The 16290-nt window shown below is 36.2% G+C and overlaps 1 long non-coding RNA gene and 1 pseudogene across 2 annotated transcripts in view; one reads left to right on the plus strand and one right to left on the minus strand.

Moving 5' to 3' along the window:
* The window catches only part of LOC104858260, a 14528-nt gene extending 1774 nt beyond the window's left edge, over positions 1 to 12754 (plus strand). The window contains exons 2-4 of one of the 2 annotated variants that reach the window (XR_779083.1): positions 3819 to 3872; positions 8748 to 8813; positions 12686 to 12754. This is a non-coding gene — a long non-coding RNA (uncharacterized LOC104858260). Of the gene's footprint in view, positions 1 to 3818; positions 3873 to 7996; positions 8117 to 8747; positions 8814 to 12685 lie in introns of those variants that run through there. The other variant, XR_002025169.2, reaches the window with a different exon arrangement.
* Positions 12755 to 13549: 795 nt separating this feature from the next.
* Positions 13550 to 14867, minus strand: LOC104858280 (annotated as a pseudogene).
* Positions 14868 to 16290: the final 1423 nt, after the last annotated feature.

Here is a 16290-nt window from a genome sequence, read left to right on the forward strand (position 1 = left end):
AGAGAAGTCACCTATCAACACCTTCCTTTTAATTGTGAGAAGATAAATACAAGCCACGCAGTCTGTATTTTTTTTTTTTTTTTGGTGGTGCTAGTAGACTAACATACTACATAATTAGATTTAGATTACCGTTGTCGTGAGAGTCCTGTAAGAAAAGGTTCATGAAATGGTACAACAAAGGTACCTAAGCCATCTGGCCTGGAAAAGATGAGTCTCCTGAGTGATGTGACATTTAATGGGAGATCTGAAAGGAGAGGAGTTAGGTTGGGCAAAGACCTTCTAGTCATTCCCTTTGTTGTGCTACCATCACTACCATCCATATATTTTGAAAACTGAGACTCTGTCCATTAAACAATAACTTTTCAGTCCCTTACAACTACCATTCTACTTTCTGGGTCTATGAAGTTGACTCCTATTCAGTGTTTTGTAAGAAGTGTGTGGAAGCAGAGGTGAAGAAGTGACTCAGTCTAACACCTGCATCCAGGAAAGTAGGAGGTGACTCTTGAAGGATGAACATACATATTGTTAGCACAAGAAAAAGAAAACAGCGTTCTGGCAGACATAGGAGCATATGTAGAACCAGCTAACATGCTGTAAGTTCTATATCTTTCCTGTGTAGATCCTCATTTTTACAAGTCTGCTTGCACAAAGGATTTTGATTTGTTTTCCTGAAACATTGATGTTATCATGTTATTCCCTTAATCCAAAATTTACAATAGCTGTTACTGTTTGAGGGGTAAGGGGCAAATTCTTCAACTTGCTATTTAAGATTCTATTTTTATTTGACAATGGAAATACTTAAAATGAATCTCCAAGGTCTTTTTTACCTCTCAAAATGTAATAAATGAGAAGTGATTTAAGAATAATAGTGTAATTTTAACTTTGAATTAAAACTCCCTGACAGGGAAGATAACTCCTTGATCTTTCTGTGCTACTGATTTACAGAACACAGGATAGGTGACATATTCAATAATGTTTAACCTGCTGTAGTTCTCCAGCCAAGGAAACATTGGAGGAAGAAATATTTGAAAAGGTCTTCAAGGTTCTGAGTCATTTCATAATAGAATTTGTTGAAAGTGTGAAAGCCTTCCATTCCTATCAACTCCTGGATCCATGAACAAAACAATTTCTGACTTGTTTCTCTCCTACAGCTGCAAAGTACAGTAGGCGCTAGTCAGATGTAGCTGCCCGAGAACTTGAAATGTGACTGGTACAACTCAGCAAGCAATATTTAGTTTTAGCTAATATAAATTTTAAAGTAACTAAAATATAGTCTGTATTCAAAGCTTTGTTGTTTTGGAAGGACCACATTTCACTTTAACCTTTGAAAATTTAGTATCTGAGTTGAGATGTACTTTAAGTATAAAATATATACCACATTTCAAAGACTTAGAGGATGAAAAAAGTAAAATATCTCATTATTTTTCATACTGATTATTTGTTGATTAGTGTGGATGTTTTCTTTGAAATAAAACAGTATTAAAATGAATTCCTGTGTTCTGTTTACTTTTTTTCCCCAGAAGAGTATTTTTTATTGGTACATTTTAGGCATACAGTACAATTACATTCATCATTGGGCTCTTGCACCTTTACATGACAGGTCTTGGTTCTCATTTTTTCCCCATACCCCTGCCCTCCCTTCACCCCTTCCTCCCTTCCCTATTTACAAAAACTTTATTTCCATTTTTCATTTTCTCATATTTTCTGTTTACTTTTTAAATGCGGTTAGAAGTGTGGCTTATATTTCTTCTGTCCTTTCTTTCCCCCACCTCTCTCTTCACAGCACAGAATTAAATATTAGTTTTTGTTCATTTGTTTGCACGTACCAGATATTGAAATTACTTATTTTAAAAATTAAGTTTTATTGGAAAAAGATACTGGGTAGTTAGTAGAATTGGGAGAGGTCTTGAGAACAAGGCTGGGTTCAAAAGATAAGCTAGGACAGCCCATAGTTTTAGAAAGCAGAAATAAAAGTGCCACTGCAAGAATAAATGACACACCAACTGCTTTCTCTGCTTAGGATTTGTTCAAGCTTTCAAAGTCAGAGAAAAAGTCTCCTTTGTCTTAGTTTAGGATAGGATCTATTTTGCAACCCAAGAAAGACTGTGCACAGTCGAGCAGGGAGTTATTTATTTATTTTTGCAATTCAGGGATAAGGCTTGCTTTTTTTTTAAAAGAGTTTATTGATACATTTTAGGTATACAGTACAGTTACATTCATTATTGCGATCTTGAACCTTTACATGACAGGTCTTGGTTCTCATTTTTTCCCCTTGTCCCTGCCCCCTCCTCCCCTCCCCATTTACAAACATTTTATTTCCATTTTTTCATTTTCTCATATTTTTTTCTTTTCCCTTGTTACCTTCCCCCTACTCTTCCCACTTTCCCTACACCTTTAACCCTTTTCTTCCTATTTCACATTGTCAGTTATTAGAATCTTATGTACTATTATAGTTTTTCACACCAGAGAAACTATTTGGTATTTACACATGTGTGACTTATTTATTTCACTTAGGAGTATATCCTCAATATGGATCCATTTTCCTACGAATGACTCTAATTTCTCATTCTTTATGGCTTAGTAGTATTCCACTTTATAGAAAAAACACATCTTCTTTATCCAGTCTCCAACTGATGGGCAAATGGGCTGTTTCCAAGTTTTAGCTATTACAAACTGTGCCACTATAAACATAGGTGCGCATATATCTCTGTGGTATGATTCTTTTAATTCTTTTGGAAAGATACCCAGCAGAGGGATGGCTGGGTCAAATGGAACCTCTAGTCCCAGCTCTTTGAGGTATCTCCATATTGATTTCCATAGTGGTTGCACCAGTCTGCACTCCCACCAACAATGGAGAAGGGTTCCTTTCTCCCCACAACCCCGCCAACATTTGTTATTGATTGATTTCTTGATAGCAGCCATTCTTTGTGGGGTGAGGTGGAATCTCAGTGTTGTTTTCATCTGCATCTCTTGAATGACCAGTGATGTGGAACATTTTTTCATATATATACTTGCTACTTTTACTTGTTTGAGAAATATCTGTTCATTTCAGGTGCCCGTTTTTGAATTGGGTCTTTATATTTGGGGGTCTGATTGTTTTGAGTTCTTTATATATTCTAGATAAGAGCCCTTTGTCTGAGGAGCAGCTGGTAAAATTTTTTCCCACATTGTAGGTTGTCTCTTAGTTCTGTTGATGGTTTCTTTTGCAGTGCAGAAGCTTTTTAATAAGATGAGATCCCAGTTGTTGATTCTTTCTGCTAGTTCCCATGCTACCGAAGATTTGTTCATAAAGTCTTTCCTATGCCAGTGTCTTCCAGAGTTCTGCCTAACTTATCTTCCAGCAAGTTTAGTGTTTCTTTTTTAATATTTAGATCTTTAATCCACTTTGATTTTAGTTTAGTGCATGGTGAAAGATAAGGGTCTAGTTTTAATCTTTGGCGAGTTGAAATCCAGTTTTTCCAGTTCTTTAAAGATAAACTGGATGCTGTTCCTCAAAGAGAGGCACTATAGTAGACAGAGCAATGTCAAGGGCAGATATACACTTAGGGTAAGAGAATTCTGCTTAGACAGCTCTAGAGGCAAAGAATTGTTTTGAGTGATAGGTGGGAAAGTTAAAGTTCAACATCAAATCTACTTTTTAAAATCACAAAATGTTCTTTCTGCTTCCTTGTTTCATTCATTAAACATGTATTTCATGCCTGTCTATTGTATGCAAATTGTAACTTCAGGCCATCAACTAAAAATGTAAGTAGTGTAATACATGCCTTCTGCTCTTACATTGAGTTACTGATCAAGTTCTTTCAATTACATTTTTGCAGGTATCTTGGTTAAATCAGAACATTAGTGCTGGAAATGGCCTTAAAGATATCTGGGTAAGTAAGTCTTAAACATCAGTAAGTTGTTATGACAGGATGAGCAGAGGAAATGAAAACACCTGAAAAACAATAACAAATTTCTAATGATCACCCAGGCTTTGGAGACTATTAAGCTGGATGGACCTAATTATATATACCAAACTGTGTAAACTCATTCAGAATTCAGTTTTGTTAGCTTTCCATTTAGCTTGGTTTTTCCTGTGCCCCACTCCAAATCATCCCTTTTTCTATCACTGGATTTATGCTTAAATCTTACTATTTTATGACTGATTTATACTCCTGTTTTTCTGCTTTCTGCCTTTTTTCTTTAACAAATAGTTTTCAGTATCTCTTATGTTCTTGGACCTGTGGTAGGTGCTGGAGAAACCACCTCTTTTCTCAGGATAAGCCAGAAACAAGGCTGCAGGTCCTAAGAACTGTCAACAGAGATGAAGAGTTGTAGCAGAGAACCTAATCTGGATTTGGGGAGCTTTGAGAGCCTGGCTTGGGGAAGTGACATCTAAGCAAAGACTTCAATATGAGTTACGAGTTTTCCTGATGAAAAGGGAAGAGAGGAGTGAAGGACATTTCAATCCAGTGGAAGAGGGTTTGAGTGATGCCTACTGTATAAGTGACAAGACTGGAGAGGCAAGCTAGGGCCAGGGGTTAAGGCCATGTGTTTGGCAGGATTTTATCTGAGAGTTACAGTGAAGGTATTGAACTGTTGTGTGCAGAAGAGTGATACCATTTTAAAATTGCCCAGAGTTGTCATTGTAAAGATCACTCTCGGAGAAAGTACAGTAGAGAAATGTAAAGGAAAAAGACTGAAGGTAGTTATGTATTCTGACTCTGAAGTCATCTTAAAGATTCTTTTAGATTATTCCTATTTTCTTTTAGACTTTTGACAATTTAATTAGTTAATATCACTCATGAGGTAAAATCCAAACAAAGGTCAAGTCGTGTTGGTCACATCTTTCTGTACCTGATTTCTACCCTTATCTCCCTCCTTTTTAGTCCTGTGTCGTATGTCTCAATTTACTTTCCTCTGGCCAAACCGATCTACTCACTTTCCCTCCAGTCATTCAGGATTTATACTTTACGTACTCATTCATACTATGTCAGGAACAGTGCTGGAGTAATATTTTTAATTCTTTCAAATTCTATCTTTGAGGGCCCAATTCAAATTTCATCTTCCTTTTCCATCATCTGAAAATGATGATAGGGTTATTTTATAGTTATAGCATTTTAAATCACACACTGCCTTTGATTGTTAACTAACATGATAGCAAGTACAGGAGGGCAGTTCTAGTTTTATATTTATTTGAATTTTTTTCACAGATTCATGCATAGTGCTTAACATACTTGTAAATACTGAATGAATGAATACATGAAAAACTGCTCTTTAAAATGCGTGCGACTTGCTGACCATTGCTGTCCACGACTATAATTCCAGCATTGTAAGGCTGAGGCAGGAGAATGGCTGTGAGTTTGAAGCCAGCCAGAGCTACAGAGTGAGCTCAAGGCTAACACAAATGACATAGGAAGACCCTGTCTAAAAAAGCAAAACAAAAGTAAATATAAAATAGAATGGGTGTGACAGCATCTTTTAGAATTATGTAATCCTTCAATAACTTTCAAGTCTCAGAATAAGCAGCAAATTCTATCTAGCTGAGTTGACAGCTTTTTCTTTTTTAAAGTTTCATTTTACCAAAAGAGTCAAGAACATGATAATGAAATGAGCTTATTTTCCTGTACTAATTCTATTCATAATGTTCTATTCAGTTAAAAGAGATATGGTATCTTTGGACTTCATGAGAAAGTTTTTAAAGAAGCCAGTTGCTATGGAGATCATGAAGAAAAAATTTGAAAAAGAAAATCACCAGTTCATGCAAACAAAACCATCAGGTCTAACCCTGTACAACATTTGGGAGTGATTGAGGAGGTTCTCTGATGGCAAAGGAAAGTGGACATGAAAATTAGGGGACCATGTTATGGCTGTGGAAATCAAGCCACAACAGGAATGGATGTTTGATGGATGTTTATCTTCCTCAAGAGGAGGGTTAAATTGTATATTTACTAATAAGAAAGAAAAAGGTCTTAAGTCAAGACTGGAGAGATCAAACAACCTTTTTTTTTTTTTTTTTGGCCTACAAGTTCTTACTCCTAGAAAAGGAGAGATCAGATTATAGAAGTCAAAGCCAGTGGTTGAAAAGATTTCTGAGATTTTTGACCCAAGTCAAGGAGAGTGGTTCTCACCTTTTTGTATCCCTCTACCACTGTATTGGTCAGCTTTCACATTGCTGGGACACAATTCGTGATACCCACAATTTAAAGAGGTAAAGGTTTATTTTACTCATTTCAGAGGATTGAGTCCATGGTTGGCTGAATCTAATGCAGAAACATCATGGTGGAAGTATGTGCTGGAGCAAAGCTGCTCATTTGAGAAGCAGAGCTGGGGATCAGTGCCAGAGGAAAGGCCAGCAACTGGATATTGTATCCATGGTCACACCTCTACCCAACATACCCAGATGTGTGCTTTACTAACCTGGGAAACTCAAGCCATACAAGGTGACAGTCCAACTCCACTCTTGAAATCACTCTTAAGAATATGAAATCACACCACTAGAGAAACGAAATGTCCACAATGATGTTATTTATTTACTTAGCTTTGTTGTTGTTGTTTTTTTGAAGCAGGGTCTCACTATGTGGTTCAGGCTAGCCTTCAACTAGCAGCAGTTCTCCTGCCTCTCAGGCTACCAAGTGCTGGAATTATAGGTGTGCTCCAACACACCCAGCCATGTTGTAATTTATTATTTCTAGTAACCTTTGCAGACATAAAAATGTACTTTGTCTTTTGTAAACTTTGTTTTTCCTTTACAACTTTAAAATAGAAATAAAACCACTTCCTTGTTGTGTTCGTATGTATGGTGCTTTCACGTCCCAAACATTGTCTCAAGTGGTGCCAAATGTATGATGAGTATGTGTGAAAATCTTTGGCAGATGTAGTCAGGCCATCATACTCACAAGATGTTGTAGGTTGACGGAAAGTGAATTCTTAATTCCAATGCTTGTTCTGAGTCGCTCTGTAACTATTGTTATGTCTCTGTTGTTCTTACTGCAATTGGAAATTCTTGGCCCAGAGGACGTGGACAGACTAAGGGTTTCAAGGCAAAACTGAATAATTAAAAGAAAGTTTTGTCTTTGATGAGCCCTATAAAATATTAAAGAACAGTTATATGTTTTTAGCTATTTTGTTAGTTGGTAATGATGTTTTGTGTTAAAAGAAGAAAAGACTCAATTAGATTCCTTTGATTAAAAGAAGATTAGTTTTCAAATTATAATATGTTACAAATATTTCATTGCAGTAATATCAAAACAAATAGAAATATACAAAGTAGAAATGAAAGTCATGCCTACTTCATTTCCCCAACTCCTATTCCTCAGAGGCAATATCTGTTAAATCCGCTGGAGATCAAACCCAGGGACTCAGGCATGATACCTAAATGTTCTACCACTGAGCTCTATCCCTAGCCCAGCAATCCTTGCTTCTTATAAGGGGCCAGGGATTTAGCACAGTGGTGCCCTGCCTGCTTCACAAACGCAAGGTCCTAAGTTCTATCCCTAGTGCCAGGAAAACAAAACAAAACAAAAACAAAAACAAGAAGAAGGCATTATAAGTGTTAGGACAACAAATTTTGATCTGTTTTCCTTCTCACATATAAGTGTTTGATCTTTTTGGCATTTTTTTTTTGTGTGTGTGTTTAGTGAAGTTTAACAGTAACTTACTACCATCCAGATTTGAGTGACAAATCTCTTAAGTGAATTCATCTTTAGCTGTGGTTTCTGTGAAATCCAGCTTACAAATAACAATTTTGCACAGATGTTTTTGAATGAACTGTTGAGTAAAATTTTCCTCTTCTCCTCAGCAAGAGAGAGGGATGGAGGGAGGGAAAAAGAAAGGGATGGAGGTAAGGAAGGAGGGAGGAACAGAGAGAGAGAGAGAGAGAGAGAGACAGACAGACAGAGACAGAGAGACAGAGTGAGAGAGAGAATGCAAACAAAATTCTTAGTGACCAGACATCTGTGAGAAAATCCTTTCTTTCATTAAGCCATTTCACGCCTGCCTGTCTACTCTCAAATAGCTCCAGCGCCACCGAACTCTTGCTTCTGTGAGGATCAAATGAAATAACATATGTGGAAACACCTTACCAAATGTACAGAGCTGTGCAGCTGTGAAGGATTATTACAGTATGGAGGCAGGTTGCTTTTATAGCCCCTATTATTGGCATGATTGATTTTTAATGGAGTAGTCTATATGAGTTAACTACCCTAGACCCAGATCTGTAAAAAGCTATTGCACGTATTTATTTTCCTCAAACCCGCTCAGATCCAAATGTTAGATCTCATCATAATGTTGGGCTGGTAGAAATTAAAACTAAACATTTATTAGTGCTTTCCTATCCCAAATATTGTGCTAAGGTTTCGGATCTTAAGTGATACCAAAGCATAGGTGAAGAAGATCCATTTGGTCATTGATCATTGGCTCAGCCTGGATAATGTGAGGATGCCCATTGTCCATCCATCTTGATACTTTTAGATTCTTTTCCTCCTCTGCTTTCAGTCCATATTTGGTACTCTGAAATTTTGACTCGAGGGAACTAGCATCCAATATCTCTGGGTACACCACCTTGTTGCTCCCTTAACAGATTCTGTATCTCATTGGACCTTCTGAACTGTGACCTTTTTCCAATACTGAAAAACTTCCTGATCACTTTTGCTACCCTAGAAACTATTAGTATTTTTCATCTGCCTCCAGCTATACATGAATATAAGCATTTATAAAAGTCAGGGAGAACTGTATAATTCAGGCAATTTCCCATTGATTTCCTGCAGACTTCCTTCCTTGTTCCAGAAGCAAAGAGATATTAAGGGCCCAGCCATCTTCTTGGAACTTGTGAGGTATGCATAGAGCAAAACAGCTTAAATTCTCCAAAAAATTATTCTTTTGGAGTGTTGTAACAGAGACTTTTTGCTTCAGCATGACTAAGTTTTGGTGAGCACACTCCAGGTTATATGTGTATGATTTCTTGACTGTACATAGATTAGGGGTCTATTTTCCTTTGAATCTAACTATTATAATTTCCATATAGGAGAAAAAGGAAAATACTTCTTCAGTTACTATAAAAATTGTAATAGTGTATAGTTTACAGTTTTCAATAAACATCTCCCATAACATTAGTGAACATTGCTTTTCTGGGATGGTTATTGTATTGGATTTTTATAGCATCATCCAAACTATAAAGAGACTAAGTTTCTCTTTGTGTTGCTTAAGGGATGGATGTTAGGAATGATTTGTCTTGAATAAATTACCATTAATTAGTTAGGAATTAATAGCTGTGATTTAAAGGTACGGCTGTTCAGCATTTATTAGTAAATGGTAATGAGAAAATATTAAAAAATTTTTATTACAGAAAGTTTAAAAATATTCAGAAATATAGAGAAGAGAATAATATAATCTCCACATACTATTTAGCCAGCTTAATTATAATTCATGGTCAGTCTTGTTTTTTATGTCTCCTTAGCTTCCTTCTCTCTCTCTCTCTCTTCCAATTTGAAGATAGTCCTAGACACCATATAATTTATCTATAATTATTTAAGTAGATCTATAAAGTTAGAACTTAAAACATAATCACAATGATATCATCATGATAATAAGTTAAATAATAAAAGATACTTAATTTATTTTCATCTCATTATCTACTTATTTAAAATTTAATAGTAACAGCATAAATCTAAGCATACTAACATATTCTGAAAGATATCTTGGTTATGTTGTAAGTGGAAAAGCAATTAATAGAGTAATTTTGTAACATTGCTCAATATCCATTTTAAAAATGAAACCTACAATTATGTTTGTTTAAACATATAAAAGAAAAGTATATAACTTGAACTGGGAGCAGTGGTTATTCTTAAAATAAGAATGTTTGCAGTTAATCTTGGAGTTGGGAAGGACACTTAACTGACTCATTTTTAATTTAAAAATGTATAGACAATACTTTTAGAACTAAACGAATTTTTTTTCTTGGTACTGGGCATCAAACTCAGGACCATGCACTTGTGAGGCAGGTGCAGTACCACTGAGCTAAATCTCCGGCCCGGGAACTACATTTTTAAAAGAGAATTCATGAATAGAAGAATTTAAATAAATGATGTTAATGTGTAAAATGAAAGACATTCTCAGGCCAGGCTGTGCTCTCCAAAGGCTACCCCTCAGTTGGATGATCTCCCTTCTGGGTTGAAAAGAATAGCAGCTACTGTGCATAGAGTGCTGCTGTGTGCAGGTGCTTTGGTCAGTGCTTTCAATCTGATGATTTATTTCTCACTGCAACCCTTTGATGTGGGTATTGATATTTCCACTTTACAGATTAGCAAACATAATCTAGAGCAGTTGAATAGTTTTCCAGAGGATTGCAAGAAATTAGCCCTAGCGCAGTCCTGAGCTGGAGGGGAGCCCCTCCCCCATGCTCTCATCACCTCACCGATAATTCTCTTTCCTAGGTTCTGAAGGTCTCACTAGGACAGAGTGAATTTCTGTAGTTCATAATGTATGACTCTTGTTGGATTTCTGTATTAGCTTTAGTTTCACTATAAACTCAGTGGCTCAGCAAGATAGAGTAGTAATTCCTTCCATTCCGTTTCTTGCCCATAGAATCTGACTGGCCTGGAGGAATAAAGGGAGAAACAATCTAAAAAGACTTAATGCGTTTTTGATTTAAGAAACATGTAAATGACAGGCAGATGGTGTTTGTCATCAGTGGCTTTCTGTATTGTTTTCCAGCAGCCTAACCTTTTTTTCTTGGTGGAAAATGTGATAAAACTCATCTCAATTTATCCATAAACACATGACAAAAAGTGCAAGTATATGGGAACAGAAGTACCCAGCACTTGTATTTATTTCGTATGCGTTCCAAATTGTAGAGGTAAACAAGCTGTTGTATCTTTTTTAAAAACCTGTTAGGGATTAACTCTTGCAAACTGTAGTAGATTTCTTTTTAACATCTTGACCTTGCCACCCATAATGCTTTAAGCATTTTTGGTCATTTTTTTGTTCAGCAAAAATTAACTTGGGTGTCTAGTATGAAAAGTGTGGTTAGAAAAGTAGATTAATTTATAAAGCAACATACCCATATACATGTAATATATGAATTATTTTTGTATTCATGATGTTGTAATTTTCCTTATTTATTGGAGATAATTGAGATGCTGCTGTATACCACAAAGAAAACTGTTTATACTCCAAATAAAATTGATCCTTACCAGAAATTTGCTGAAAGTATTTTAATGATTACTTAAGACTGTTATATCTTTTGCACACCTCTGCTGTAACTATTTCATCATATGTTGTCAGATCTGACTAGAGAAAAAGCCCCTGGTAAGACAGAGTTTCCAGAATTTAGACCACTTGATGTCCCTCTTTACACACAGTGAAAAAGTATAGCAAGTGTGAGATGCTTTATATCTCTGTACTGCCCAATCCTGCTTATGTTCTTCAAATAAGATTAGAGACTTTATTTCTTTAGAGAGAGTATTTTAGCCTTCAGATAAACTGAATGGTAGGCTGCTGTTGTGTACAGTTAATTCATAGTGCTCAGAGAAATACATTTATTAATTATTTTACAGTTACATGTATCTACCCTTGTGCCTCTGTGTTTGAATACCACAAAGAGGATATTGAGAAATCTTGTACTTATAATTGTATTCAGTGAGGTAGCTTAAAAACCAATTTCTAACTCTTTTAGGAAGTCCAGATAGAGGAGAGACTACTCAGAAGAGGGAATTTTCTTTTGTCTAATATCATGAAACATTGTGGCATGCTTTGAAAGATCTTTACTTAATTCTGGTGAAAGTTATAGGAAATTCAGTCTATAGTCTTCCTTCCAGTGGGCTTTACTCCAGTGTCTGGGGCACTTTGTGAATTTAATGCTGATAAACTGTAACCTTATTCCTCTAAGGAGAAGTATTTTTCCTGTGACTTATGTGCCATGGTTGACTTTGTAGTTCTTTTGTCTTCTGAATCACTTTGCAGTTGTTACTACAAAATCCAGATATGGGTTTACGTTGTGTGACAAATGTAATCTTAATATAAACCATTTCACAGAGGAAGGTGTGTCTGAAGGCCATAGCTTCTATAGCATGATGCTAAGTGTTAACGTGGAAATGCTCTGAAATACATCTAGTTAGATTCTTTAACTCATCAGGAAACTGAGCCATCAAGAAATTTAAGCAGTAAGTTCTATTTTCTAAGACTAGAGTCAGTATGCATCCTGACTGAGGGCTTTGGCTTTCAAGTGACAGGACTGGAATCTTGCCCTTGCCACTTAACAACTGAGTGACCTTCTGCAAGTTCCATAACCAACCCTTCTGCACTTTAGTTTTCGTACCTGAAAATGAGGTAATCATAGTACATAAATTACAAGGTTATGGTGAGGATTAAGAAAATAAGTATAAGTGAAACAGCATAGTGACTGGTACCCAATGAATACTTAATAAACGATTGGAATTAGAATTCATATATCTTCTTAGCTGTTTGCTTTATAGTTGTACCACATTGTCTCTCCTGATATCCCTTAACATTGTAAGATACTTTAATATTATTTCTCATTAGAATTTATTTTTTCAGTTTATATTTTCTCAGTAACACGTTTTACCAAGATAGTTTCTCTACTATCATGTGTAGGGCAAAGAAGATTTTTAAAGTTCAGTGTTAAGACTCTTCTAAGAGAGAGCAGAGGAGCTATATTACTTTTCTATTTCTCATCCTTTGCTTCCAGGTAAAAGAGCATTAAGTTTCCTGAGAAGTTGGTTTCTTCTGTTCTTCAATTTGCACAACAAACCTGGGGAATTCCTAGCTGTCTCCTCCCTAAATCTGTCATTATAACTCTGGACATGACTATACAGTTCTTTAATTCACCTTCAAAATCCACAGCATTTAAAAAAACAAAATTGTACACCTATATTCTTGAAATGCCAGCCATGAAAATCATCACTAAAAAATATAAATAAAAAGAAACTAGTTGGAGTTTATATTTCTCTTTTTTTCCCCCTATGCTGAGGATGAAGTCCAGGGCCATGTGCCTGCGCACTTCCATTGGGCCATACCAATCCTTTTCTAAAGGTGTGCTATTTACTTTGTTGAAGATATGCTTAGGACTGCCTTGAAAAGCCCTTAGTTGAGCCTTGTACAGAATTCTGTAGTTTCATATTTTGTTCCAGTGTTGTTGGATTCTTAAACTACCCTGTAGTACCTCCTTCATGCACCTTCTGACACAAATGGGCATATCAGACACAGAGAAAAACATTTTTAATTCATTGATCACCAAAATAATAATCTAACCTGTTCATACATGCAGCTGCTTCTCTTCTTCTACTCCCCAGAATTTAAATTCTCTGCGAAGTGGTTAGATATGGGGATCAAGTTAAAAACCCACCATGTTTCAAGTTAAACTCTGAAGGATCTGCACAGATATAGCATGACTTTAAATTCATACTGGCATTCATTTTTCTATATTTACTTTACATATTCTAAATAAGCTTCCAGGGCCATAATATGTAGAGAGTGACTTTAAAAGTTTTATATTAAACTGTTAAGTTTTATTGAATTTCCTGTTTTTCAGGTTTTACCTATTAGCTCAATGTCATACAGTTGCTACATGGTGCAAGTGTATGGACACAAAGTATTTCAAATGCAAACCCCTTTGGCTCTGTGTCATAAATAAACTTGGGTAAAACCATAAGCCTTCCACTGAGTCATCTTAGCAAAGATGGCCCATCTTTTCTGAAAGCCACAGCCTTTTTTTTTGGCCAGGAGAACAGACATTCCCACAAGCTTAGAAAACTCTTCTGGTGTTAGGATCTGAGCTGTCTCCAGAGCGGAGACCACCATTTCCTCTTCCGTGTGGGACTGAAGCTCAATTACCATGGCTCCACTTTCAAACACCCAGAGCCTTAGAGTAATTAGATTTAATTCAGTACTTCCAGCATCTTGCATGTGTTTACTAAATCTTCTGGTGAGAGCAATTCCATTCTTCAAGCTCGGTTTACTAAACAGTATACCTATGTGAGTGACATTATTCCCCCTCACTCCTCTAATATTCTGTAATATTCTAGCCAGCTGTTTGGCCAGCTGGATGTGGTGCCATAGGTTTTCCTGCTAACTGGGTTAGCTATTTTCATGCTCAGCAAGTAGGACTTAAATCTGATGATCTCTTTCTTCTGTAATGTCACCTTGCTTTTCTTTAATTTTTAAAGCAATTTATTTATTTAATTTAATTTAATTTTTTTGAGACAGGGTCTCACTATGTAGTTGAGATTGACCTGGAGCTCACTATGTAGCCCAGGCTGGTCTCGAACTCACAGCAATCCTCCTGCCTCAGCCTCCTGAGTGCTGGGATTGCACGTGTGTGCCACCATGCCCGGCTGTTTTTTAGCAATTTATTTTGATAATTCCACCATTTCTTTAGCCTGTCAAAAGAAAAGACTTGATCATTAACTTGCTGAGGTCTTCAAAGTCCTCAGGAATATCTTTGTCAGTTTCTTTTCTTTTTTTTTCCAGTTTCCTTTCAACACTTACAATTCCAACAACCTTCACTTTTCCTGGGTGAGGTCCTCTGTAATGACTGGGAGACTGTCATAGTCTCCCATCTTCTCTGTGTCATTTCCTCTGACAAATGGGTGTAAAACTCAATCTGGCCATGTTCTTTGAAGGAGAGTTTGATATAAAGTTCTTACTGCTCTGGAATGGGCCAGGCTCTTTGTTAGGAGGAGCCGGGTGCAGATGCACCATAATTTTGGAATGATTTTTCTGACTCTTCAAATCAATCGGTGTGTACTAAGGAGGAGGGTGCCAGCATCAAATTTTATCTTCTTGCAGTTGTAGATGAGCACCCCGCACTGGTGGATTATCAGGGTTTCATTGATTTCCAGGATGCTGCTGGTCCGCAGGAAGTGGTCCATGGCTGCCGCAGTGCTGGCCTCCGCCCCTCACTGGCCTAGAATTCAATACACATTTTAGAAAAGAACACACATTTAACAAGTATTTTAGCTATTTTTCCTATGTGAGAGGTGGTCATGTAATAAATGAACAATTTAGAGTGAAATGAAAGTTAAAGTGTATTTCCTGAATATATTCAGTAGGTACATTAATAGCACATCACTTTTTTACTACAGTCATGATTCCTAATTTGTATAAACAATTGAGCACTTTAATAGCTTATTAGATAAATTGAGCCTCATCCAACAATATAAACTTATTACAAATGCACATCTGGAATGTGAAACTTACTGGAAACTCATTGGAACTCAAATTTCCAGTAAAGGGAACCTTTGCTTTTTTCAATAAAATAAGAAATATCTATTATGGGATCATGTAGATGATATGGATTTAGAAATGATTTGTGCTTCAATTATAATCACTTATTGCCATTTAAAGAGAGATTCACAGCTACCAGGTCTCTAGGAAGGCACCTTGCTGTAAAAGCAATGGCCAGTCCTAGATATGTGGTATTTCCCACCTTTAAACTGCTAGTGTCAGCTTTATTATTTGAACCATAGTACAGTGAACTAAATTTTATTTCTATTCTTATTAGGTGGGTGTATTTGTCAGACATTTTAGGCTGCCTAATCACTGTTATTCTCACTAGTCTGGTTTCTAGGTAGAATTTTATTGTCAAATATTGGGAGGTCATGTGTGCCTTAGGGGAAGCCAGGGTTCCCTTCAATCTTGAGAGGAAGTGAATCTTGAATAGTCTAAACTAGACATTTTAATTCAATTCTAATTATTACCTTTCCAGTTATGTATTTGGATATGAGTTTAGAATACAGTTTTGGCTGAATTTTGAGCGAGTCTGTGGTGATGGCGGTCACACTTTCATGTAAAATTTACACTTAGTAGGAAGCACTGCTGTCACTTCTATCATTTTCATGATTCCTGGAATTACAAAGGCCATCTTAGAACCTTAAAAAGAATCATCTTCAAAATATAAGCAATGTGCCTATGTTGGTAGCATAGGAAGATGGAAAGAATCTGGGTCCTTGTTGATGCTGGTGAATTATCAGCCTACCTCTGGACTACCTGCTTTGTGATATCATGAAAGTCATTATTTAAACCAATTTTAGCTGACTTATTTTCAATACAAAATATGATAACTGGTATGATATAAAATCATTTAATCATAATTCTGCTTTTTTTGGTATTTGATCACAGTTGCCACAATGAACTGAAGTTTGAAAATTTCTCTGTAGGAGTAGACAGAGCCTCTTATGGTTTTGTTTGCCAGTTACCATTATTTTGATAATTGTAAGTGTTTAAACTTATGTTAAACAGTGTCATTTACTTATCTGTATTTTAGATATTGTCTTGAAATTTTTTAAGAATTAT

This window comes from Fukomys damarensis, unplaced genomic scaffold, assembly GCF_012274545.1.
Source record: "Fukomys damarensis isolate Sample0158 unplaced genomic scaffold, DMR_v1.0_HiC HiC_scaffold_32, whole genome shotgun sequence".
In the NCBI taxonomy this organism is placed as follows: Eukaryota; Metazoa; Chordata; class Mammalia; order Rodentia; family Bathyergidae; genus Fukomys; species Fukomys damarensis.